The sequence below is a fragment of the Bombus pyrosoma genome, linkage group LG7 (genome assembly GCF_014825855.1).
Source record: "Bombus pyrosoma isolate SC7728 linkage group LG7, ASM1482585v1, whole genome shotgun sequence".
Classification (NCBI taxonomy): Eukaryota; Metazoa; Arthropoda; class Insecta; order Hymenoptera; family Apidae; genus Bombus; species Bombus pyrosoma.
The window spans coordinates 3,509,072-3,535,277 of NC_057776.1; the positions used below are offsets into that span (position 1 = coordinate 3,509,072).

The 26,206-nt window shown below is 40.0% G+C and overlaps 1 protein-coding gene across 3 annotated transcripts in view; it reads left to right on the forward strand.

Annotated features, from left to right (window-relative positions):
* LOC122568989 overlaps positions 1 to 26,206 on the forward strand; it is a 121,909-nt gene that overhangs the window by 28,224 nt on the left and 67,479 nt on the right. The window contains exon 1 of one of the 3 annotated variants that reach the window (XM_043729406.1): positions 4,658 to 5,409. The exons of the other annotated variants lie outside the window; for them this stretch is intronic. The gene's annotated coding sequence lies outside the window, so the exon portion shown is untranslated. Of the gene's footprint in view, positions 1 to 4,657; positions 5,410 to 26,206 lie in introns of those variants that run through there. 3 annotated transcript variants of the gene reach the window in all.

Here is a 26,206-nt window from a genome sequence, read left to right on the forward strand (position 1 = left end):
TAACACGAACTCCACGTCGTGGCTCAACGTGAAATCCATAGACCTCCGGCTCTTTAATGCTCGAATCCCTGGCAAAGTAGTAATGCAGAAGCGAGACCAAAGAGATTTGAAGCCGAATTGGTCCAACTACGCCTTTTTTAAATTTCTAATTCCATTTGACACGAGAATCGTAATGGTGGAAGTCGGCGTTAATTTTTATAAAATAGCAAAAAATTCCTTATATTTCTTCGTATCGTAAAAGTGTCTCATGACGGAGAATAAAATTATAAGTTAATTAATTATGTATATAAATATATTAATTATAAACTAAATGGACGATACTCGTGACTAAATTGAAATCCTCAAATTGGACTTGCGCCATTGTAATTTTCAGTCCGCCGTATAATTCTACAGGTCGTGCGAAATCGGCTGCTTTCTCAAGCTCATCCTCCACTCCAAGCATGGAACATAAATTCCATTTTCTCTTCATGGGTGCTTTATACTCCGTAAATTACATTCTTTAGAAAAAGCTACGTTTAATTTAAGTCGGGTTAACATTGACTTATACTATTAATTATACTATTAATTATATTGTACCAGATAGCAATTCTGTAACAAGACTTTTAACGATAATAATTCACGCGGTTCTGCGTGTAGGAAAGCGGCAAATATTTGTCGTTAATGTGCTTCTTTCGGTTTCCATTCTACGCAGTATCAATACGCGGAAACATATTTTCTAGATCATTTGAAATGCATTAAAGATGTGCCATTAATCCGCTAACACACGCGCATAAAAGAATGCGTTAACAAATCTACCTGGTCGGCCCGGATCTTGTCGTGCATATAAACAGGACTGAAACGAAATCGATGCCACTCTTTCGGTTCAGTTGCTTTGCAAAAGTTTCGAATCCATTCTGCACACACCGAGGAAAAGCACATCAAAAGATATCGATATAGTCCCCCATATAACGGGCGACTACTTGCAGGTGCGCTGGCGCGCGCACACGCTCGTCCATAAAGCGGTGCTGTGACGAGATTCAATTTTTTATTCAGAAATATCGGTTCTACAGGCGCACGAGTGCTCGTTTCTCATTCCTACGTGGTGACGAGTGCCTTCGCCACTGTAAAACGTCATACCGCCACGCGTATATTTGCTACCAAATAAAAGCGTCATAAGGAAAAGCAATGAAAACCGCAATACGGAAAGGTGCCCGTCAAGGATTTTTACATGGTCCTCCCGCTTTCTTTTCGGTAGTGTCAATGATTCATGATAGCGCCATCGCGTGTTGTTTGTAATAACACACCCTGGCATATTTCCATGTTATTAATTCTCTATTAATAGCAATGACAAATCTATTTTAATTTGGTCAGGTTCATTTTTGTTAGAAATTCTAGCATATAGGTAAAGAAAAAAAAAATGTGAATCCCTAAATAGAGAAATTAATATCTGAACGAAGATTCATCTTCCTCGGTGAATAGGTTAATTGACTACCCAATTTTTCTTATTTCACTGTAGACAAATCGTAGTAAGCTCTTGCTGTTCAATTTCCAACCGACCCTCATTCCAGAATGCCATCGCTCGAAATAAAACGCGCAGTGTATTGAAACGACGGAATATATACATAATATCAAACGCGATGGCACTGAAATATTCGAAGGAATAATCTTACTATCACGGAACCCGACGATCATTTTTTCACCGACTTTAACCTGCTGAAGACCAGGCAATAACAGCACCGCTCGGAGCCTCGGGAAGTGTATTATAAAAGGAAGCATATATTAGCGCGAGAAAGATAGAAGGACCAAGATCGAGGGAGACACTACGTGTAGCCCTCTAGCTGTAAGGCAGGATGGAACGCGCGGTCATATCCTCGCGAGTCGGTTCGGTTCGTTTCTCAGTCTGTTGTGTTAGTGGTTGTTCGAAGGCGTCCAAAGGCTGCGCGAAGAACGACCACGTACCGTGGCGAACTTCGATCATGCTTCAACGGGTGGCTTCCTTTGTTTAAAATCATCCCGTTTGCCTGGCTCGTGGGATTATATCTGCTTGAGCGATCAAGCATCTGAGAATCATCTTGGAACAAATGCTCGGCCGTCGATGTGAATCTTGGCCCTCTCTCTGTCCTCGTCCCCTCGCGCCTCGGTTCATCTATCCCCGCCACTCGTGTCTCTCCCCACCATAAACCAACGACAGACATCGGTGGGCTAAACACACGTGGAAAACGCTTTATCTTGGAGCCTGTATTCCATGAAATTCCACGCTGTCGGTCGATCCATCCTCTGTGACCGACCACGGTACCGACGTAGGAAATCATCGTCGATTATTTTTAATTTCTTCCTCCGTTAAGGTTGGAAATTACCGCGGCTCCTGAGATCCAGACGTTTCGAACCGGCAATCTTTGTTGTAAATGGTGCGTATAGGAGAATGTTATGAGTTAGTAAAATTTTTCGAATGGCTGTGGCTTAGGATCATTGTTAGAGATTCTTGGATGTTAAGATAATTTGCTTTTGTATGAATTCTGGGTTTATTATAACGTCGAGTTAATGCAGAACTGAAACGAGCGAGAACATATTCATCTCGTTATTAATAATGCTAATTAGAATTTATAATATGCGGATTCTTTTTTATATAATTTTTTTACACCGGGAAGCTCGTACAAATAATACCGCTACCCGTACCATCGTATATTCTCGCCTGGCTTTTGGTGTCCAAGCTGATTAGCGATTCGTGATTTATGATTGATACGTTAAAGAAATTATATATAGGAACAATATTGCTTGACGTATTTTGTTATTTTGTTGAAGTCTTATCGACAACAAGATAATAAAAGGGACGTGATAACCAACCCATCAATGTTAATGATATGAATATGAATGAAGGTTTACAATAAATACGAAAATGATAGGATGAAAATATCGTATAAATAAGTGAATATTGGAAGAGGATTCATCCGTTTGCTTTCAAAATCAATCAGGTCCTATTATCGTATCGCGGTAAGATACGATACCATGATATAGAACCCAATGTTTGTTTTACGCGCATGCGTTTTTTACGCGTTACACATATCGCTTGAAATGCGATATATTTACGTTTCTCGTTCGAAAGGTATTCAGAATTACTGTTTGGTTATTCAGTATGGATCAAAAGGAGTCAAAGTGGCTGGTCGGTTTCACTGAGACTGTTTATTGATTAGTCAAGACTCGTGTTTAACAGTCTTCGTTCAGTATACTTCACTCGCACGTGTACTGAGCGTTCTTTTTTTAACTGGCGGAAAATAGGTTATGGTTACTCGGACGTTGGACCGTTTTGTTTACGGATATCGTCACTTTGCTTTCCTTAAACTTAAAAACAGATAAAAATTTAATTGTCGTAGGTTATGAATATTCTTAACGTAGAATACATACGATTAATATCAAATTTCTTCTTCCATAATAATAACCATAGAGTATTATATGTTGATGATGAAATAATCGATTTTTAATGAGTCGTACTTCCTCGTCAAATTCAAATTTTGGAGAAACAACATTTCATACATACCAACACTAATATAATCAGTGTACGAGTATACTTAATAATCATTATATATAGAAATGCACACAGCGTGATATATTCGATTACACAAATGGTTGTTAAATTGCTCTTGAAAGTGCATTCCGGTATCAGTAAACCAACAATTCGTTGCATTTAATTAAGTTTAGCCCGGACAAATATATTTGTTTGCCATCACGCCAGCAGTCAATACGTGTGCGAGGACTAGTAATGCGATCCGCGGATCTGTGGTCATGGTTTGCTCCACTAACCGGGATAATATTTATGCGTCGAGCACGCGGCATGCCAACTGCTCAATAACCTTAATTTTCTTAATCGAATAAGACTCGTTGCTGTAATCATGCCGGCATTTTTTCCAATCATGCCTCAGCGAGATTAAGTTATATCGCAGCGCGCTGATTGATTTTAATCAAATTCTGAGAGAAATTAATACAATGCTTCGCGCTTTCATGCTAATTATTGCATTTATAACTAATTTCCATTTTCATTGCTCTTTCGATACTCTGTACTTTGTTTGACATTATCAATTTTTTTTTGTCAGATACTATCGGATCTAAATATAAAGGTCAAACATTCACTATTCATTCGCAATTACACTTGACAATTAGAAACATTACACAGTTTGGTAATAAACAAAAAGATATACTTTTTTTAATTCACTTATATTTGAAATTTACCAAATAAGCAAGGTTAGCTCTGGATTAAATTTCAATGAATTTATTTAAGCGTATTGAAGAAATTGTTGGCCCAAATCTAACCTGATGCTGTGCCAAATTCTGAACATTAACTGTACGTTAAGTGGATTAAACTTAAAATATATCAAATTTAAAAAATTTGTTCCTCCTTAAAAAAAGAAAGAAAGAAAAACTACTGAAATCAAATAGTCAAAGTTGGGAAAGATCACTAAACAGTATAATTACCGAAAACACATTTTGAAAAAGATCTTTCCACTACCTTGTAAAATTAATTAAATAAGAACTAAAATTAATCGTATAGTTAAAAGCACATTTTGACCCGCCATAATTTATTCCGTAAACAGAATGACTTAACGCTGTTTGCAGATGTCGTTAGTTACAGCAGAACCCGTGTACCGCGAATCCACTTGGACCAGTAACACGGTGAACGCGCAATTGACGACGTTTCGGTTACGACGCGAACGCGCGGCCAAATGCAGTGCATCAACGCGGCAATTATAATTATTTTGATTCGACATCGTACGCTTCGTAGTTCGGTTAAGGCCACTTACTGCTGTTTCACGCACTCGTTCACCGTTAATTGGATTTAAATCAACGCATAGCGTGAAGAGCATTTTGAGCCGATGCGCCATGCCAGTTGAATTATATTTGGCCCGAACTATATAACGATTAGTACAGACTTACTACTCGGCTGTGTTGTGGAATTTTTGCCACAGGCTAACGCGTTCTCGCTTATTTTTACCTCCGTTGATCCTTTCCTATATTTTCTGCGGGATTTATACGTGCCCTTTTACCAGTGAATAAATTATGCAGAAGTCGAATGTACGTGCCTAGATTCCGGAATCAAATATCAGGAAATAATCAAGAATGAATTATTTATTGGGTCGCGCGCGCGGTCTTCTTCGGGCTGATGCCTAGAAAGACATAGAACGATTGGACGAACGATGAGAAGGAAGATGGTGAGAGTGGCGCGTGGTGGGGGTAACGGTGAGATGAGAAGAAGGAGGCTGCGAACGAAGATGACGAGGAAGTGGAAACGAAACGGAAGGCAAGGACGAGACGGGGGAATGACAAAGACGATCAGAGCCAGTGGTGGAAAATGACGAAGTATAAAGGGAACTAATAGAAAAGACGGAGATAGAAGACTGAACAGGAAGGATGGGCACGAATAGGTGGTGGAAGCTGCAGGTATAAAGGAAGACGACGTTCTTTGCTTATTATTACGCGCAATCTCTTCCTTCGAATCGCAACATTTTCGCGGCCACCGCACCGATATTTCGATCCTCGAATCTCATTATTTTCAATTGCCTGGTGGCGTTGATGCGAACGTTGTCTCGCCTCGAACCTAACCCCAAGCCAGAAACAGCGATATCTATTCCCGTATAACCTTTCCACCTACACCATGATGTCGGAGGTCAGCACCTCGTCGTTTCCGTTTTAATCGTTGAAACGATTCCCAGAGCCGAAAGTAATATCTCCGCCGTTGATATCGAATTGCATAACATCATCGTCCTTCGGGTCACGCCGAGGAACAGAGTTGTGTCGTTCCGTATGTAAACGTTAGGTGGAGAGGAATCGCGCGCTGTTTCTGTCGGTTAACTTGGAAAACAGCGGCGTGGAGGAAGCAAACGGTGTCACCCTTCGAAGTTGGTTTAAACGGTCCGCAGGAGGTTCGTTAACTTCCACTCTAATTCTGAATAAAATATAACGAGTTCGGAGCGGCAGTTCAGCCTTACGCCAACCAACTTATCGATTGCCGAGTTTCGAAGAAAATTCCAAGGTACTCCGAGAATATCGCAGATTGCTTTATATCGCCGTCTGTTCTACGAGCTTGTGACAGGGAAATTGATCATCGGTTTCGGTTCAGAGTATATGTATACTCTATCTCTTTCTATGTGTGTCTTCTCTCCTTGTTTCCCGGCGATGAAACCACCGACGACGTTGTCTCTCCTCTTTCGAGACCTGTTTGCGCTTCGAAAGATATCCTGGCCGCGTTAAATTATGGATACTCGACTCTCTCGTTAACGCGAAGCATACCGGGCTCCTCTGTTTGAGACGGATAAACCTTCGCTCGGCAAACGTTCGTTTCTATCTCGACGTTTTATCTCTCGGCTATTTCCGGGATATCATTTCTTTCGTATACACTGATTTTCCTGCTCGTCTGTTTTCCTTCTGAGTTTGTACATATCCATATCAACGCTGCTTCGTGACCAATTTACGCAGTAGTCGTTAGTCGAACGTAAAACAATTTCGTTTGCCCTCTGTGTCGTATGTCTCTGTGTTTTTTCAGTTTGCACGGTTCCATTTGGCTGGTTAACTCGACGAGAAATGCGGAAGGAAAAGTGGACGAATATACGGCGGAATATTTTTACTCGTTTGAAATTATCATTTGTCACTGGGAATTACTCGCTGTAGGGAGGGAAGAAGTCAGCTTCAATAATGTTACCTTTGATATGTATCATGTTTCCTCGCTAAATGTGTCAATTGACATCCGAGGTAGCGGAATGCAAAACAGAATGCAATCCATAAACTGGTGACGTATTACTTGCGCATTAAAGAGATAAGAACGGGCCCTCGTTACACTTTGCAGCTCTCGTCTCAAGAGTTGCTAATCCACCGCTTTTTTACCCAGTTTTATGTAATGAAAAAAGGAACGTTCAGCGAACTGTGAACGAGCTGTGTTTTTACTCAAAGACAGGTATTCTACCTTCTGCGAGTGACGTTAATAGCCGTGTAGAAGAAATCAAGGAAATCAAGTAGGATAAACGCAACAAGACAAGGTTTACGTAAAATATTGATCAACGCGAGATTGTAGTTATAAAGATATTACACAACGTTATCGCTGGATCTCTAATGTTATTTACATACATTATAATAAAAATGGAAAAAGACACTGTGCCTTTACCTAGTTTATTATGAAGCACTATGAAGCATAAACCAGTCAATAATGAGCAACAAAACATTTTTGTTATTATGAATTTCATTGATCTCAAAATTCATCATTTATAAGAATAAATAGCTTAACCAAAGAAATACAAAGTTCCGACATTCTAATATTCCGTTCCTCAAGGAATTCACTACCCATCAGCGTACAACTTAGAACCGGCTGGCCGGGGTCTATGCACACGCTCCCATAATTGCATAAAACTTCGATTGGTTCGAAGCTCCCATCTTCCTCTCGCTCGCTCAAGCACAAACAAGTCGCGAGCGATCGATAATTACAGTCCGTTCTCTTAGTACGAAAAAAAAAGAAAAAAACGAAGTGGAGAACGGATTGGGAAACGAAGAGGAGGCAGGGAGAAAAAGAAAGAAGCTGTTCACCGGTGGTGGCCTTTCGCGCATCAAAAAACACTCGCCGTTAACGACGCGAACGTGAGAAGAATTTTAATCTTGGCCAGGCACGAGAAGCGGAAGAAGAAACGTCCGCGTGGCACAGTTTCGACTCGCGGCATGCCTCTCGTCGCGTATTCACAATAAATTTTCTGATTTAGCTCAAGTCATTTACCCACTTCGTTCGCCAGTACCTCCATTCTTTTCGTCCTTTCGCGTTTCGCTTTTCACCCTCCTCGTCCTCCTCTTCCTCTCTTCGCCCCCTCCACTACTTCCGTTTAGCGTCTGTTATTCTTCCGGTTGGCGCGTACCAGTACTACCACCGTTCCCATCTCAGAGTCTCAAAACCTCGAAACGTTATGTTCCAGTTACACGCTTCCGTACTTTCGTCTCTCTATTATTCTCTCGCATCAATACAAGTAAGTCTACAGATAACTTGTTAGTGGTTGCTATCTGTCAATGAGTTGTTCATCGTTATGAGGAGCGGTTTCGGTTTCAGAGTCTGAATCGCTAACTTAACCCTCGGCTAGTGAATAGTGTACCACAATGGTAGATCATTTTTTATCTGTACGTTTTCTGTAATTACTTGATTAGGATTTTGAAGAATGTTTTAGTTAGGAATTAAGGACTATTATAGTTAAAAATTTGCGTCAGCTCTTTGTCATCGTTATTGCGAACGTACGAATGTATAGTTACCTGACCTTATCTTGCTCTAGTTGTACCATGAAATAATCGTATTATTATAATCTTACATTTCATTAGTGGCAAACGTATGTCTTTTATATATCTTATATATAGACGTCCTTTTAAATTTCAAATTTAATCGATATTTGAATTTAGTATAGTTCCGGTATCTGCTATTCTTCCGGTGACGCGTATACCGCTACTCTTTCGTGTCTCGAAGTGTTCCAGTTATCTACGCGCTTCCGTACTTCCACTCGGAATGGATAGAGAGAAAAGGAGAGCGTGCACATCCAAGCCTAGCCTCTCCAGTGCCAAGAATAGCCCGGGACGTAATCACGTGCCGCCACTTCTGGTAAAACAGTTTTAACTCCCGGCCGACTTGAATGGAGACGACCAGGCGTGTCGTGTGCCTGTCCCGCACGTGCGCGCCTCGGCCTGTTCATTGAACGTGGTATTTTAGCCGTGTAATGATTCACGTGTGCCAACCAGCCGCACGTCGTCGGGGAAGTATTTTAAAACACGCCGCCAGAGGGGGAGACGCTCGCAAAATTACGAGAACTTTCATTTTTACAAGAATTACAGTTCCTTATAACTTTGGGTAGATGCCTATGACTTAGATTATGGAGAGTTAATGATTCTGATTTGGTCGTACGATAGACCATTAATGTCACTAATGCGATTTATTTTAGTTAATGATACTTGGCATAATCGTCGTTAAAAAAGGTAACTAGAAACAGGTTATAGGTTACAATTGATGTATTATCGCTACTTGTGATATTTGTATGTTACTACTGTTGGTATTACTGAATAGAGAATTGTTTTGGACAGATATTATGGACAGATTGGTGATTCTAATTTAGTCATTAGAAGATTCGATATAAACGATTAACGTAAGAATTGCTCGAAATAAATCTTCTTCCTTTCAAAAAATGATCTGAAAGTATTCTACATAGATATCGTCTGTACTGGCGACATTTTTCTTGCTAACAGCAGCTTTTACCGAGTGTAATCTTACTACAGGAATACTTTAATTCAATTTTCGTGGAAACTAAGCATCGCGTGGGAAAATTTGATCGTATATTTAGGATTTATTTTTATGCGTGTGGTATCATTTGTGAAGTTTGTAAACAGGTTTCGTTGGAAACAATATTCTGACTGGAAGTGTCTGGATGTAGAAGATAATCGAGAAGTGATATCTCATGACTGGTCCTGTTTACAATTGGAAATCACGATATTTTCAGACTGATATTGTCCCGGTGATAAATCCGTTATTCTTCAATCTCTTGCGCAGATTCGGACGATCGGTGTGTGTTCGATAACATAACCGCATCGAATTCATTGCGTTTCGTTTATAATTCGCCGCACGTTGTTAATTGCACGCGAGCATAATGATGATAATTGGTATCGTTATATTATAGAGCATTGGAGCGGACATGCGACTGTATACAGCTGCACACGGTGGATTATACACAGTATAAATAATTCGGTGCTTCCAATGTTTATGAAATATCCAATGAAAACAAGGAGAATAGCTAGTTCTCTATATCTGCTCGTGTGACTCGAAACGTTAGTTAAATTTTCAACCGTTAATTGGCATGATTTGTTTAAAAGTCTCGTTTAATCATTATTTCAACATTTAAGGCGTAATTCCATTTTGTACTAATATTATCCATAACTGTTGTTATGGAGAAGTATGAATGTAGCTTCAAGCGGAATCAAAATCGATACAACTTGAAAATATCAGTTTCTTAGAACACATTAAGAACACATTATGTTGTAAATTAAATTTGCCAGGAAAAATAACGATGATACGTGAAACGAAATAACGATAGCCAAGTGTCAAGTCCAATAATAATGTTCAAAGAAGATAAAATATTATTCTCAGCTTGTAATCCAAGGAAATCGAGAATAATTTTCCCAAGCGAAACAGTAAATTTCCCGAATTGTATCAATTCTGTAACAGGCCTGTAATATAGTATCGTTCCAATATATAACTTATATAAGCGACCTGCTTTTTTAACCAAGTGGATTCAGAACAAATATGCCGCGTCATAAATACACTCGGATAATTAATATTCCACGCGTAATCGATACGGTCGTGAGCGCATAATAAAGAGAAATATAAACGAATGGACAGTCGGACACTCCGTGCCCACCATTTCGGGGAATCGGTCGTTATCAATTTAAAATCGGCTCTCTTCGGATCCAATTTGCCAATACGTCGCATATATTTTTCAGATTTCCTGGCGACGTAATCGAACGCGTCTCGGCGTCGTTTATCAACGCGTCGTCCAAGCGTCGTTTGTACAATTTCCAGAATGAATAATGTGGGCAAATCATCGGAATCACGCGCCGCTTATATATGTATATATGTACATCTACCTCGTCGCTTTTCTGCATTTTTCTGCCTTTACACCAAGGCAATGATAAATGAACGGGGACCGGGAGGACACAGTGGAGGCATCTGCTTCGTTTCCCCAACCATTTTCTCTCAGTGACCTAGAGAAAAAGATTTGACCGTAGTATTTTTGAAAGTTCACATGAATAATCCACGTAGAATTTTATAATTATCTTGGGGAGAGATGGTGGATCTGTAAGGTAGGATTTTAACTTGAAAAAATTCATGCATTCAGACTATACAAGTAAGTCTCTATTATGATTACAGGAGACAGACATGATAATTGGCATTTCAGGTTTTTCATATAGAAGCAATTTTTAAATTCGGTATATATTTACCGTGTCAACGAGATATTACTAAAATTCTATTCTTATCAGATTCGGTTTTCGTTTGCGAAATTTATTTACCTCAGAAGTATGAATCCACCAAATTTCATCTCGATCGGTCACCGATGCAATTCGGAGGAACGGGCAACATTGAACGTTTCCATCGAGAAAACGTCATCCAGAGGTTAGCCGCCATCTCTCGCGGCAGATTTTGGAAATGATCACTGGCGAATTGCTCGTTTACGCAAGATCGAGTTCTCGACCACAGCATGCGATGGTACGTGCGCTGTCCCACGCGATATACACAATATCCGGCGCAGGAACGTGCCAGAATTTTATTGAGAAAAAAGACTGAAATAAGGGGGGAGGGCAGCCGCGACCTCATCCCGTGTCTTCGCAAGCCCTTAATCTCCTCGATTATTTCGTTTGGGGATGCCGCCAACAGATGGTGGGTTGGAGAAAGCGGAGAATCAATTTCAAGGAATCAGCCCCCGGGCTCTCTGTTTCTCAGCGGGAGAAGCTAAACGCGGATAGAAAGAGCGAACCGGCTGGGGAAACATTGGAAATTGCTTGGACGCTGGTAATTATACGGTCCTGCCTTCTTCGCCCCTTTCCACTTACCCCCCACTCGTTTTACTAACCGTGGATCACGGCTGAAAAGGTTGCAAACCCATGATGCGTGGATCGAGAACACGTCCATTATCATAATTCGGCATAAACTGCAAGAGAACAGTGTTATATCGCTGGGACTAATCCTTGCTAAATTTTATTCCATTTCCGACTGGCCGTTTTTCGACTGTGGCATTACCTATCTAACCTAAAAATTTACTCTATCCCGTTTTGAAGTAGCAGTTATAAGAGGGGAAATTAGGAAACGATCGTTCGACGAAATCACGTACCGTGAGTCACGAAGGTATTCGAACGGTCGTAAACGTCTTCTATAGATATGTCGTGACGAAATATTTTGAAATTTCGTCAGCACTGCGTTGAGACGCGATTGTCGTAATTTACTCATATGTTATTCGTTTGTATGCGAAGATATTAAAATTCACATACCTTGTTTGCTGTTTACGGAAAATACAAGAATTGAAAGTATCGATCACGTTTTTGTCCAAGATGCGATGAGAAAATTGACTTTTGATTTCATGTACTACGGCGCATCCTTCCAAAAACACATATGTGAAAAATATATCATTAGATGGGATCGGTTCTAAGGAATTTTTCACTTCTTAACTTATCCTATTATAACCTTTCAGAACGTGTTATACAATGCACACTACATATGTATATGTATGTACACGTAAAAGTATTTTATGATATGCGCTTAAACACTTTCATAATCCACCATACGTGATTTCCTGAAACGATCATTTGGTTACTTCGAAATTTCGATTTCTGAAGACCAGTTGGAAGAACGTTGGTAGGAAGCGAGATTATGAAGCGTTTTAGTTTATAGCTGAACTATAGGCATAGTAAAACGGCGTGGCGTATACATAGCGTAGATAGCGGATTCTTACTAGCTAGGGCGGCATGCATCACAGATAGCTGAAATCATAATCGCACAGGAAGTGAACTCTGCAAACTGCGATCATTACAGACCATCTACTTCGCGACTCGCTAGCCTCGCGAGGAGCTATAGATACTGGTAACAAAGAATTCTAAGTATACGTTCTTCAATCACAGACTGCGATAAAAGTTTACCCCTAAGGGGAAAGATTGCGAAAGAAAGTAACTTTGATTGCTGATAAATTTCTCATAAAATAGCACGCGCACGTATGTAGTCGATAACCCTAGGTTTTTATGTGCGAAGTGGGATATTTCGCGGATGTAGATGGCGCGCTTGTAGATAAATAAAACAACGTAATTAGTTTCGTTTGTAAGCTACACGGCTTCAAAATAAACACGGAACACGAACTATAACATGAAATAAACAAACAGTAGATAGAATAACAGGGCAAATATGCACAGTAAATAATATGCAGAGGTTATGTCCGTCGATAACTTTGCGCTATCGATACATTTAACATCCGCCTGAATCGTCAACATTTTAGGATCGATTGAAACAATGCCATGCACTATTCTAGTTACAATATAATTGTATAATTATATATATATATATATATTACAGTATAAGTGACTATTGTAATTCTTTCATGACTCTATAATTTTCATACGTAATTATGTGCATATTTTTATACACGTATAACTTCATGATTTACAACACTCATATGTTCACAAGATACATGCAATAATCAAGAGAAAAAAAATGTATTCCGTTTCAATAAAATTCTTAGATATGAATGCATATTGCAGTACTAATAAATGAATTGTACAAATATAATCCGATAAACTTATAGACGAGAAATCGTCGTATAGCCCATAGTGTTTGAGGGCTAAGTTTGCATTTCAGACTTTGGAACCAAACAGCGATGTATGACTCATTGACAGGCAACAGCCGCAAGGAGGTTATCGTGTGAACATTATTTACGTATTGACGCAAGAGAGTGATAGAGAGACTTGGACACACGGATAAGTTGTGCAATGCTGTTCACAGTCGGTACGTTCGATAAACAATAGACACAATGCATAAAGATAACGTAAACGTGAGTGACACGCCTGTGAGAACGATAATTGATTAAATTTAGCATGAAATCGGTTTCCTTGCCGCTGTTACGCGTCTTGATAGCCTGGGTGTCCCTCGGTGGAGATTTTCAAAGAACAATGGCCGTCACTGTGATCGAAATAAAGCGAAAAGCGAATTGAGTGGCGCGTGCACGCGCGCGCACCAAGTGCGTTCACGCGAAATTAACAATCGTTTACAATGCCTCCTTTGTGCTCGTCTTGAAAATTTGCGTGCTACGGTACCGGTCGCGTATAAATACACGCGGGTCAAACCGTCTCGTGTCCCCACCTTCTCTGATTCTCGTGTCGGTATCGTTGTTCTCAAAACTAATTTCGTCGCGGTACATTTAGGGCAAACTGGTACATGGTAATGGCACGCGTTGACGCACTATGGCGCGCGCACATGCACACGCATTGACACAGTAGTTCACGAAAGTATTTCAACGCTTTATCATAGAAAGCTTTTGTGATTGCGTTATGTGTGTTGTACGAAACATTTTGAAAATTTATTAGCACTATAACGAGGTATGGCTATCATGATTATATCGGCCAACTTTTAAACGAACCTGTAAATGTACATGTATGGATAGAAATTGCAAGATATTTATAGCAAACATACTTTAACGAGACGATCTTCGGTATTTTCGTGAGCCTTTTCTGTGTGTATGTACAGTGCATACGAAAATATTCCGAAATACGTATCTCATAGCGCGCAGGAGAAACATTTCGTGACAAAAAATTATCTTTATTGTGGCACGTAATGCCAGAGCAAAAAATATGTTTAGAACAAACTCATAATTCTCTTGGTTCTTTTATCGGCCGTATCGATCTTGGAGAATGCCGTAAACCATCGAAGAAATTTGATCTAACGTATTTTTTGTCGTTTCACAAAAAATGGAACACCTACTTAGGTCGGCAAATTAATCTTTCTTCAAGAATATTTCACTGAATTAATCATCGTAAATAGATCATCGAATATAAAATATTCTACAAAGAAATCGCGATCACCATATTTGTACGAGTAAATCTTTCACTCGATAACCTGTACATTTTCCTCTTTGCATCTTTTATGCATGTTTTAAGCATAAAAGAATCCGTAGATCGCCAAAGTAACAGAATTACGCTAAACGCGTGCAAATGACTGTAAAACCGGTGACCACAGAGCAATTAATGAAAAACAATTTCAAGTGCAACTTAAAAAGTGTGGGAGAATGGACGTTAAGAGGTCCCTATAGAATTCCAGGAAAGCGCGCGTGCGCGCGCGCCATACGGTCAGGAGTTACGAGCGCCTGTCGCGGAAGCCTGTTTTTTCTTTCCTTCTTGCTTGCCCCCGACAGGGTAGGTAGCCAGTAATTGGAGCTCCGCGACCATACTGTCCGATAGAATTGCTACGTTCGACTTTTCTTGGTTTCCGGAAGCTCGAACCGATCGTTCGGTCACAAGTGGAAACGTCTGCAAACCCCTAGCTGCACTTAACCGTCGCGTCGGTTTCGTTTCGCGAACGATGCGCCGAACGGATTCACTGCGTATGGCCTTTCTTCCCTCTTTTTTTTTTTTTCTTTTCCTCTCTTTTTTTCCAATTTATACCTCTATCTTTCTCTTTTTTTTCAAGTGGGTCGACGACTGCCTGCGCTCGATGAATGTTCAGTTTTATATTGATCACACGCAGGACAATATCCCCGGTGAAGTTAGAAAAAAAAAAATTGTCGATCTCTGGTGGAAACAGATTTTATTCAGAGTCCAATGAAAGAGGTGTCGACCAGTAAAGGACGATGGAGGTTGGTGTGGATTTGAATAGGTTCGGATATTCGTCTAACGATTTTTCCCCCTTTGTATTCTCTTCCAACGACGAATATCTTTGTTTCTCTTTTTTTTTATAATATTTTCGTTCGTCATAGTCGAATGTTTCAATTTAAAGCGTGCAGGAAATAATTAGCGAGAATGAGCGTAATTGTAAGGACGTGTTGAAGTGGTGGCAGCACCGGTGCCGTTTTCTCGTTGGTTAACAACAAGCGAGTTTCGAAACTGCACAAACGGGGTCGTTTCAAAGTTCTTGGCCAGGGACAGATTAAAGTTAGAGAGAGATTAATAAATTGCGGCGGCATTTGAATTTCAAATGGTCGTAATTAAAAATTTCGACCACCGCCACTGCGCGGAACTACACAGACAAGTTGATAAGAACCCCTCGCCATTTTCAATTACATTATAACCTCTTTAAAATTCGCGAACCTTCGAACTGGAAAGTTATCCAAGTTTCTGTAACCGCCGTAAAATCCCCTAGCAATATTAGCACTTTAATCTAATAGAGAATCATGAAATCGATAATTATTGAAATTTTTATTACCTTTAGTTAACTGATTATTTCTTCGAATATTCTGCACTTCTGTTTACAATTAGCTGACTGAAAGTCACAGTGGTGTGTGGAATACTATTTTATAAAAAACTAGCAATAAACAGACTTGCATTGCTATGATTATCAGCCCCCCCCCCCTCATTTTTATTGTCGACATTAGAGGCAACGGTTATGTCAAATTTATCCTAGGTACAAACTATTTTGGTGGCAAACAAGAAGACGACTCAAAAGCTTGTTTCTTTTTCTTTCCGGCTACATTGATTTCCACGAAACATTCGTTGGCGCGACTTGTCGCGTCGAAATTGCTGCGGTAAATGGAAAATTTCCGGAAACGCCACGGCGTCCGATCATTGGACGTATCGTCGCCGGTTGGAAGGAAATAAATTGTCGTTTGGTCGGAACACTAACTGACTTGTTGGTACCTGATCCTGTTTGGTTGTTTTATTTTTTTCCCTTTCTCCGTCAGTTCCGTAACCTCTTTTCCTTAACGTATTAAATTTCGATGCATCATCGTTCCTTTTTTAACCTACGTTGCTTTTAAGGCGCTATGAGCCGAGGGAATGAAATGAAACTGCTGATTGACAGATTTTTCGATGAGGCGTTACTCTTCGACTGAATCGATCTCTTTGTTCGAAACGAACGTTGTTTACTCTTCTTCCTTCATAACATACATGATGCCAGTCAGATGGACCGTGCACGGGCCAATCCGATTTCGATGGCGCGTCCTCTCGAGTTTCGTCGGTGTAAATACCTACAGCCGCATTTGCTCACTGCACTCTGTTTCGCTAGTCGAATCTCAAAGCCTTACAAGCCAATGCTTGGACTATTTGATTAATGAACACTCATTTTTCATTCTCTTCTTTCGCTTTTTCATTTATATGGAATATCGAACTTTAAACTGTTTCAAAGATGGCGCTCTCCCGCCATAACACCAAGTTTCTTCATCAATCGTACTTGTCACTCTAAAATTCATCTTCCATAAACCTATAACATTTTACTCCATTGCGTACAAAATGTAGATGAGAAGATGCTTCGATGCAGAGCCACATTTATCTCCCAGGGTATTATTTATTCAGTCAATCTTGCGAAAGAAATGAGCCCAACGAACTTTTCCTTTTTTCGGAACTTTTTGTTTTTTCCTACTTTTTTCACCATCCCCATGAATGATTTATGAACGTGAAATGCCGTTACGAGCTTCTCGGTGATTTCCTTCTTTTCTTCTTTTTTTTTTTTTTTTTTTTTTTTTTTTTTTTTTTTTGCTTTCCATTGCGTACACCGGAGGAAAAACTTTTAAAAAGTTTCTCGCCGTTTTGTATTTCCATAATGAAATCGTATTGTCGCACGGCCCCATCCCGTCGCAGTTCCATTGGTTTTACCCGGGGACGAACGAACGAACTCGGCTGTGTGATAACCAGAGGAAATCCATTGAGAAAAAGCGATTATAACACTCGAGTTGTCTGTGGTCTAGAAAAAAAGTAACATCGCGCCTCCTCCTTCTTTTTTTCATCTTAAACGGGGCGCATTAACGTGTGTTGTGCACTGGCGTCAAATAAATAGGTCATTTCGACGCAGTGCGGGAAGAAACAGAAAAAAGAAAGATGGCCGCTGCTTGTTCGACCACCGGCGATGCGCTTTCGGTTCATGGCTCAAATGAAACATGGAACTTTACGGTAAAGGGAGTAATAGCGTTTGAACAGTGTGCACGCGGAGATATCTTTACCTGTACACTTTCCTCACGCTTACTCTTGTCATTCCGCGGCAGCAATGTTGCCGACCCAGCTGCAACACACCTGTTGTTCCATTTTCTCTCCATTACCCAGGAACCATCATTCACGTAATGATATCAGAGGTCGAGGGCGCCACCATTTCGCTACACTCCCTTTTACGAGAAACGTGACCACTTTTTTCTCAATTCTACGAAAATTCTTCCATTTATTCTTTTTCCTTGTCGCAACACTTTACGAAGTTTTCGTTTTTTAAAGAATATCTGATAGAAATTTGTAATAAATCGCTACGAAACGCTGTAACCTAATAGTTATATATTTCTTGAAATTAGTACAACGATCTGTTATATCTTGTACGAAAATTGGATAAATTGATTGAACGTCGGGCTACGTATATTTATATCGAACATAATATATAAGAATTTACTGATAGACCGTACAGCAACTTGATTCTCAATATCGAGAGCAAACGAATCTGTACGATACATTTTTTTCCAATCCATCCTCTACGTGATCTTTGGATAACAATCTCGTACAAAGCCAGATAATGCTACCTTATCCGCGACCTATTGGCAAATTGAATGAAAAACAGGTCGCGTGATCGGTAACGAGCTATCGGCCGATTATAACATAACCACAGCAGCTTCCATTTTGAATCTGTTGAACCACAGTCGTATTTGCCATAAAGACCAAGAACAGCGGGGCTCTTTTTCCATTGGTTACATCAGAACGTGGAGAAACGTTACGCGTGGCGTTATTGTCCATTTTTTCTTGGTGGTTTCCCCGAAGGGACCGATTATCCACGGTCGACTAATCGCGTCCAAGCGATTGCCAGGTCACACAAGCATGACTTTAATATAGAAAAAAAATTGCGTCCACGTAACGGACCGGACGCAGAAAACGTAAAAATGTCTTGCTGGCGATAAGGATCGTCTCTGTTCTCTCTATTGTGATCTCTCTTCTTCTCATGGAGGACAAGTGATTCGTTATTCCGGCGGGCGAAACGCGAGTAGAGTAGAGTTTACGGGTTTGTACGACGATAGGAGCCGATAAAACATCAGAATAGGGGGCTGCTTGGGGGACTTGAGTAGGTTTCTTTTTCGGAGAACTGTTTAATTCGGAATAGCGAGGCCTGCGCAGCGTGAGCGGGCTGCCTAACTCGACCATAGCTTCCGTGCTTGTATATGTATATGTATGGTACAGTGTGCGCATGTTAGACAGGGGACCAACACGCGCGCACGAACGCGTTGACCATCGAAGCACTCGTATGCACGACTGACCTTTCGAGTCTGCTGTGCGTGACCCTTTCATTGCCCACTTGTATTCTTGCTCACTCGCGAGCAACATGTGGAGTTTAGACCCTGCGATTTTTGTCACTTCTACGTTTGTGCATCGAAATCAGAGAATACTATTACGGAGTCAAAATCGTGTAAAATTATGCAGCTATAGCTTCCCAGAAAGGTGTATCGGATATACGTTTTTCCCCATTTTTCTTTGTTTTGTAGTTGGTATCCGTTTACTCCTTTTTTGTTGTTCGAGTTTGTTTCCGGGACTTATTTTTTAGCGACATGTCAATTTTACATAAAAAATAGTCGATAGATGCGATATCGTCTAGTGTAACAATAGTGCGAATATGGCGACTGCCGGAGGGTATGTGATCTAATCTCTAAGCTCCCAGGTTCAACGAATTTTTCCAGTTCTATCCGGAAGTATCCGGATGTAAATCGTTGACCCGAGTATTTTTATTACTCTAGTGATAAATCTATTATATATTGCATTATTTAAGACTGAGTAACTACCTACTTACCTTTGCAAACGAGCTTTAGTGTTCTGAAATAGGTTCTTCGAATATTTGAATATTTAAGACCTGCTAGCTCCAGCCCAGATAAAGGCAGTAGCTTTATGTGTTAATTTTTATTCATTAAGTAACACGATATTTCCATAGAGGTAAACGAATGGTCCTTTCATTTGCAGCTGAAGAGCAAAGCCCCGCGCTGTGCGTTCTAAATTTCTTTTCTCTATTCAGAGTTCTTGTCTCGTATATACAGGTGGCGCGAGGGATGCGAGCGTTTTTAATCATCGCGGGCGTATCTGAGATATGTTAATGCATTGTGTCACTGATGTGTTTATATTATGGTCGCCACCGGGTGCTACATAGTTGCACGTTTGAATTACGTATACGTGTTCAGTACAGTATAACGTGATCATCGAGAGATCAAGCGTTCGTTCACGTAGCTCGTTTATATTTAAATGAACCGTTGATTCGATATTGTAGCGGGACGAGGCGTGTGTGTTCACCTTTTCTTTCAGAGTAGGAGGACGTGGAATGTAAAACCCTGTGACGAATCGAATACGAGAGAGGAATACCGAGTTCAGGGAATCCCCACAGGATCGGAATATTTCTTTGCCGCGTCGTCTATGTTCTCTCAGCCCTTTGCCCCATCTTTTTCCACTGCTGGTATTCCCGCATCAGAGGCGTCATAAATAACGCGTGTAATTATCCCTGTCGCGAAGTTTACCCTCGGTTGAGACGTAAAATATTCGAGACGTTCTGTGATCGTATTCGAAACGACATGGTCGTGCGCGCTCGCTACAGCATGCATGCATGCGGAATAAAACGAGTGGCGCGCTTATGCAAATTAACGGCCCCTGAATTTTATGTTGCCTCGATTATTGTTGGTATATCATTTCGTGCGCTGCTTTTATGACCACGTGGGGAGCAACACACGACCGATATCCAATTTGCCGTAAAAATAATCATTGTCTATGCGACGCTCATTAGCGATAGCCGCTTCTTTTATAAAAGAAAGGGAAAAGAAATAATTGGAAAAATATAGTGGGATATTTCCTTAATTTTTCTAATACGTATATCCGATATTTGAGATATATAGTTGTTTGAATGTAAACTTTGACGTTTATATTGAAACTTTTTAAGAGAGGAAAATGAAATGAAACGCAAATAAAAATAATACAGTGTGTCCTAGTTAAACTACCAATACTATTTGTTAAATATTCTAGTTTTAAATCACAGTGGTCATAATGACCCATTTCTAAGCAACGACGTGAATCTGCATGGCCTATTAGATGCCATAAGGACCAAACCGTCAATTTCATGCGATTCACTTTGTTGAATTCGATTGGGATAGGTGGACCCGATGGTCGTTTACGTGCCACGAGGCGCGCATCCTGTCGAAATTAGTTACTGAATCGACCGACAAGAGGTCGCCAGAGTCGCGTCGTGTATCGTTAAACCAATCGGCATTTGACGGTCGTAATTGCCACCTTTGAACGGTGGTCACGCTAATTTATCGCCGCCATTTACGGGCGGTCGCGTGTTAAAATCACAATAGAGATTTGTCCAGCGGTCGCTTCTGATCCCGAATATACGTGTATTCATGGGCATGCGCCCCTGTGTTATCCTCTTTCGATTTACGGGGTCGCGCGGATGTTTTTGGTGGCGTTAAGTCCGGAATTTCGCACTTCATTCCATTATTTATCGCCACTGATAAAGTAACCTAGTGTGTGATCTTGATATTTTTTCCTCATTGAGCTGCACATCGTTAACGTGATTAATAGAGATCAGATTAAGAACGAGGGAAGGTAAAACAAAGAAACGAAACGATTTCTGTATCGAGCTGCCCTCTTGCATAATTAAACCAGTACTATTGGTGAAATCTTGCTAGTTATTCGTGAATGCGTAAACTAGCGAATTTTGTTATAGAGCGATGTATTATTTTATATTCAAGTAGGAGATTGTCCTAGTATCTCCACTAACTCTACTCTTCGATTCAACGCATCGATTCAACGTAAACTTGTAAAATTATGTAAGTTATAACCTATATCCTGTAACTTGCCGATTCACTAATATTATTAGTCGGTAAATTAGTCGCGCAAGGGGGCTCAGATAGAACGGGACGGGATAGATGGATGGATTTTTTAACACCGTGTGCCTCGCGAAGTTTATTGATTGTCCCGCTTGCATTTCATGAATTATTTATCGCGATCGTACAGTTGCGGGCGGTCGAATTTAATATTTCAATAAATTTTCATAAAAACGAGCTGCTGTCGCGAAGAATGAAAAGGGGCGAGAAGAAGTGGGGGAAGGGATACTGGCCAATGAAGTGGCGGGTGAAGGGAGGTAGGAACGGGAGGCGGGGGTGTCGTCCTCGTTTGATGCGCGTGATCGAAATACAGAGGCGTTCAATTTATCAGGAACCCGAAAGATACTTCCCGAGGTGACTGCACGAGCTTACGCGCCCGGAAAAATCAAACTTTCATCCTAAGCCCTGTGATCGAAGCGAATGGTTCCTCTTAAAGAACAACTTTACAAATTCGAATTTGGAAAGGGAATTCGAAATGAAATGAAATTTTTTGGACTGCGAATGTTGCAAATTGACGTTTGCTTAAACTTGTACTGTCACATTGAGAAATTTGTTATGCCGATGTTTCTCGTCCTTGGTATGGAAATATTATTGGAAAGTCCAAATCCTCACTGAAAATACGTTCTTTATGGATATTAATCTTTATATACCGAAACTATGTCTATCGAGGACTCACTTGCTCAATATAGTGCAATAAAAATTCTGCTGTACTGCTCAGTACCTTTTCGTCTACGTATCTCTTTTTTTTTAATACTCTATGTACATGCTTATTGAAGGCATGGAATACGTTATTCAATAAAATCAAATATTAAAAGACCGTCAATTATCGATTAAACAGTTTGGAATGTCAGACGCTAGAAATGTAATCGAGAAGAAACTGCGTGGGACGTACCCTCAAATAGGAATTGAAAAATAATAAGAATTATGAATAACAATTCTATGACGGATAATGAGAAGTAGAACTGACAATTGGTTCATAAAATAAGCGCAAAAGCTAAGATGTTCAAACGTGGATAATGGATGTTATTTTATTTTTAGTGTTTTAAGTTTAAGGGATAAGAACATTGTAATGATTGACTGAATATCAATCAAATTTCAAGGTCATCAGAGATCAATCACCCCCATAGCTCAGGAAATGAGGAATAATTTAATGTTCGCCATCTAATCCAGCGTGAATCGTCGGGGATTCACCGTACCGTCGAGTCATAGCATTAGTCCGTACCGCTGATGGTCTAAAGTACCGTGTAATTACGAATTAATGTGGTCCTTGCCACTAAGATACACGGCTACTTGTAATTACTCGTAAAATGAAAAAAAAGATCAGTCGAATTTATCAATGGTTATTAACCTCTTAACTCCGGGGGCTGGGTATATCCGTTATATTAGAACAGTCTGTTAGATATAAAAAGAGACGACGAAAGTAATATAAAGAATCAAGATTTAATGGCTTTACATTCTCGTAGTCAGTTTTGAAATAGAACGTCTTAAAATCGATATTTTCCAGACCCGAAATAATATACAATCTTTATTTATTTAATAGAATAGAATTTAATAGAATTTTATATCTTACAAAAAAAGAAACGTTATTATATAAAATAACATATAATATAATATAACCTATAACGATCTCTCGTTACGCATTTGGAAATTGGGCTTAAAGTTTTTGATCTACGAAACGCTATATATACGTACGCTACTACATAGCGATGTCAAAAGATTCTATAATAAATTACATCGATAAGACGTCAGATGCCGCTGATTCTCCACTGCAACTTTACAACATCGAGCCCCCTTAATTTATGAGTAGATGCAGGGAGACACCGAAGAACAGTGGCTTGGTAAATACGATCAAACATCGGACACATCCCCCGGTTTGAAATTCATTCGTCTTAAGTTCGCAACAAAAGGGAGCGAGAACACGCCAGAAGGAATATATTATCGTCGATTGTGCGGTTTATTGGCGTCGAATCGAGCATCAAGTGTGTATGTGTGCGTATATATCTTCTTTTTCGTCTGTATAGGGTGTCTCAGTAATTATAGTACAATCGGCAAGATATTTTAAATTCTATGCAAATAAGTAAGTCAGAAATACGAAATTTGAAAAAGATATTTTCTTATGACGTTGAATATATCAACGTTGAAAATATATCAAGCGTAGAAAAACTTGGCTAATTCCTGGCTGAACAGAAATAGATATTCGGAAGCAAGTTATTCTACGTGAGAAAACAGATCGGAAACGTAAAATAAGATTTTTTTATTCTGAGTTTCGTTCTCGAGAAAATTGAATTTAAATGTCGAAGAGCATGCAGGTTAATTCTTCATTAAACACATTCGAACTTCATTTTCTTTAAAACGAGACTTTAGCAAATGTTATTTTACATCTTCCACTTATTTTTACAAGTACAATAACGTCCCATTATCATTATCATCGTAATCGTACAGTAGTATCCGGTCAGGAATTACCAAATTCATACATCTCCACCATATTTTCAAATTCCATTTTCTCGCGAACGAAGCGCCGTCCGAGAAAATGTTACTCTGCATTTCTTGTTTATTTTTTCACGTAAAAGCGCCCTCTTGCCGATCCTATCGCCGTTGCTGGGCCACCCTGTATAAGAAGGAGACAAGCCAGGGTTCCAAGCTAAACAAGCGCCCGTTCCGTAGTGCCCACGCACCATTATCGGCGCATCAATTAAGGCCGAAAAATATTAACGTCCCAACGGCGGACAGGAAAACGAAGTGCAAACAACGATAATTATTCTCCACATAGCTGCATTCACGGCAGACGTCCAAGCGTCGTGACGCATGGCGGCATTGTTCTACCTACTCTCACTCCGTTGACGGTCCAACAATACGTCTAGGATGACTAAGGCAACGAGCATCTCTCTCTTACTCTATACTTTCACCTGTGTGTATATACCTCGTTTGATATTCAACGGAGAGAAGACCGCGGGCGACGTGAGGGGGAGGGTAAACCTCTCTCCATGGGATAATCTGTAAAAAAAAAAAGAAAAATATACGAGGAAGAGAAAATAAAATGCAGCGAGGAATCGGTGAAGGATGACGCATACGGTACAAAGAAGGAGCGTCTACCGAGAAAACGTGCTCGTCCGAGGCAGAGAAGGTGTACGGTTCGCTAATTCCTAGCGGTTTTATCTACAGCTGCACAGGTTCGTGAAAGTAGTCGAACACTTGCGGATAATATTTATGAATATATTTCGTTGCATAACTTACGTGTGTTGTATGAAACATATCAAAATCTTATTAACATTGTAACGAAAGCCAGCTATCATGATTATATCGGTAAAACAAGACACGTCTGAAAGTAGATACAGAAGTTACAAATGTATATGTGTATCATATTTGTATTGTTCAGTAGCACCATCCTCCACGCTTATTATTCTTATTTGAAATATCTATTCATATTCTATTGTATATACCTTTTGCAGTATCTTGTAACTTCCGTGTATACTTTCAGATTCGTATCAATCTTTAGTCTTGAAATTTCGAAATGTTTTACGTAATGTGTGTAATGTATACGTGTAGAATAATGTACACGTAACACACATAGGGCACACGTTTTAATACCTCAATAAATCTTGGTTTGAAGCTTGATCAATATGGTCCCGATAGAGTCGTGTTTCGTTACAGCGCTAAACGTTATTCATTACAAGAGTTGTCATAAAATGTTTTACAGAAATGTTTTACGTAAAAGTTTTCTTTGGCAAGTACTCAAATACCTTCGTAAGCCAGTATCTCTTCACTTATGTCGGTACGGCCACGTAACCCGTCGAGAATGACGTTTCGATTTTCAATCGATGCACCTTACATTCGACCTCTGTCGGCTGTCGAGGTTATGTCGGTCTTGTTTTCAGAAGAAACGTTCAGATGCATAAATGTGTCTTCGAACGTAGCGTCCTTTTCAAAGAGCATTCCATAGTATTCCGGGCAAGTCTTCGGTGCCTGTCTGCTGCCTTTTTGCCTTCCCATCAGCATCTTTGTGCGACGTGTAACTGTTTTGAATGAGCCAGAACCGCGTTTTCAGAATCGTATCTGGCGAACGCTACCTCGCTATGGAAATCATAAGAGAGCCATATCATCCATGGGAACTGTGGATTCACGTAGACGTTCAGAATGTGTCTATTGTTGGTCATGCCTCGTTGGAATGCATTATTGGAAGAAAAGAAATTGAAGATCTGTTTATAACAAGTTCCATCTTCTTTTTTTTTTTTTTTTGCTGTTTTGTAACATCATAGCAGGTTAGAATTTCTGCATTTGGTACACTTAAACCTAAATTTCTATATCAGATGAAGGTCTTCGCTTCTTTTTTTCTTATCTCATACAGTCGCACTCTGATCCTGTTTCGCTTGTAATGCCATCGATTCAATGACCAATCTCTCCATATTCAAACATACGTCCTTGAGAAACTACCGTGTCAAACCTAACCCAAATCACGAGAAACCGGCCATGGAGAAACGCGAACGAATTTCAAAGCAATTGAAGGTTAGGTTGATCATTGATCGAGCAGAGATTAGTTCCCATAACAGACTAGAGGGAACAGGGGGAAGTGAATCACTCAATAAGAACGTCTTTCTAGTCTCTAGGCAGCAAGAAATGCCTTGAAATGATCGTGATATGGCAAATGTTTGAAATGTTTCCTAACAAGG